We start from the raw sequence: 2357 nt of genomic DNA on the forward strand, positions 1-2357 counted from the left end.
GGAGAAGCCAAAACAAGGATTCGTTTCTGGTTCTGGCCAAATCGGCACCATTTGGAACTGTCCAACCCATGGTCATGGTGGATGATTTGATTTGTGACAAAATAAGGAGCATAAAGGTTTACTTTACAAAAGGTTTTGGATTGTAAGGATTGGATACAAGTGGAATTCGGTGGTTTAGTGGAGTCCATAAGCTCAGTTTAGTATGTCCAGATAGGCCTTATTAAAGTCATCTAATTGAGTCTTTTGTAATTAGTTGGAAGTTCAGTCTGTTTGTCTAGTATGTATTGCGACGAGCACTTTTCTTTCTTTTCAGTACTGTATGAAGATTCCAAGTTAGCCGTTTGTTTAGATATAGTCCGAGATAACAGATCAGTTCGATTGGAATAAGTGGGGGAATTATTAAAGGATACTGTGGGGCAGGAAGTCATGGAATCGCGACGGAGTGTAAATGTGATTTGGTGGAATTTAAATTAGTCTTTCAGTTTCGACACCATTAAAGAAGAACTCTAAAAACGAAAAATGCAAACTAATGACAGACTCGACAAAACCGATTGTTCAATACCAATACCACCAACAAGAGTTTCTTTTATACCATCCCCCATCGAATCTCGTATACCTAAAAAATGGGTTCCAAAAAAATTTTTAATTTCAATATAGTCTTCAAATTTTTAACAATTTGTTTGAGGTCACAATAATAGTTTTTTTGTTTTAATCACTTCTTCCGCATTTAAAAGGAGTAAATCAAACCAGTAAATAGGAAAAATTAGCAGTGATATTTTTTATTTAGCCGAACTTAGCGCTTCTATTTTATTCGTCTCTATATTACAACTTAAATTATATTTTCAAACTACTTCGAGTGATAATAAAATAACATTAAAAATAATGTAAAAAATTAATTATTTTTTATATTAATAGGTTAAGTACATTATTTTATCTATTAGGTTAAGTACATTATATTATCTGGAAAATACTTTTCCACCTACGTCTGTGATTTAGAATATTTATAATTTTTAGTTGTGTTTGCATTAAGTATAAACATTTATCAAACCTTTTCATCTTTTTTTTCTGATTTCCTACATTTATCTGCTTTATAGGCTGTAAAAGTAAAAAAAAAAATCTGAAATAGATATTTTATACGTCTTTTGAACTTTTATATACTTCTCTTCCTTGATATTTCTTTTAATCTATTTTGAAAAACCAATGTTTTGGAGTACGAAACGTGTTGCATTTAACTTGTTCTAGTTTTTAAAATAGTCAATTTATTTCGGGCACTTTCTGATTTTTTCCTTTTTTTTCACAACCTCTCAAAATATAATTTTTCTGAATAAATAGTCCATTTCTATTCAACTGTTATTAATTAAGTTTCATCATTGGGGGTATAGCTCAGTGGTAGAGCATTCGACTGCAGATCGAGAGGTCCCCGGTTCAAACCCGGGTGCCCCCTAATTTTTTTTCTTAAAACCAATAATTTAAATATTTATCAAAATTATTAAATACAAAAATATCGTACTGTAGTTTTTATATACATTTTAATTCCACCAAATCAATAGGCTATTTCTAAAAAATATATCTCATACATTCTCTGCATCCGGATGCTGAAATATTTTTATATAAAATCCTCAGAAGAAAAAGAATAATAACTCCTATAAACTCAAAATTACTCAGTGGAGTGCTTAAAGCAAAATGAGAACTTTTTTAAAAGCAGAGGTATCATGTAATGTATTTCTAACAATATTTATGTTATAATAACGAAAAAGGCTCCTCCGTAGTTTTCAGGTTTTTTTCTAAAATATAATTTAAAAAAAAATACTAAAATATTTTCACGTCAATATTTTTCTGAAATATTTTTAGAAGTATTATAAAATTGATTAAAATAAAATAATATAACAAGGTCTGATATCTTTAATTTATAAAAAATACGGCTTTTATTTCCTCAAAATATTTTACCTCATACATCTGGGGTTTTGAAACAATTTTCTTGAGTTACGAGGAAAAAAATAATAAATAATGACGTCAATCAACTCTAAATTACTGTGAGATTTAACTTGATCGAGTGGAGCGCTTAAAGTCAAAACAGAAAATAAATCGCAGTAATGATTGATAATCTAAAAGCGGAGCTATCCTGGAATATATTTCTATTATTATTTCTTTTTTTATTAACGGAGTCTCATTTAAGGAAAACAACGGAGGGGTTAGGTACAAAAGGAGAAGGAATAATTTTGTCATCCCTTTGTCTTTTATTTTTCTCGTTTCCTTTTAAGAAGGAACGAACGAGTTGTAACTTAAAATGAGATTTAGTCTCCCTGAAGATTGGCCAGTATGCGTTCTTTTTTTTCTCTTTTCTTTTTTTACAAATA

The 2357-nt window shown here is 29.5% G+C and overlaps 1 non-coding gene across 1 annotated transcript; it reads left to right on the plus strand.

Annotated features, from left to right (window-relative positions):
* Positions 1-1372: 1372 nt before the first annotated feature.
* Positions 1373-1444, plus strand: TRNAC-GCA (transfer RNA cysteine (anticodon GCA)). The gene has a single exon. It is a non-coding gene; the product is annotated as a tRNA-Cys (tRNA).
* The last annotated feature ends 913 nt before the right edge of the window (positions 1445-2357 follow it).

Source organism: Halyomorpha halys, unplaced genomic scaffold (genome assembly GCF_000696795.3).
Source record: "Halyomorpha halys isolate HHAL.00 unplaced genomic scaffold, Hhal_1.1 Scaffold1972.1, whole genome shotgun sequence".
NCBI lineage: Eukaryota > Metazoa > Arthropoda > Insecta > Hemiptera > Pentatomidae > Halyomorpha > Halyomorpha halys.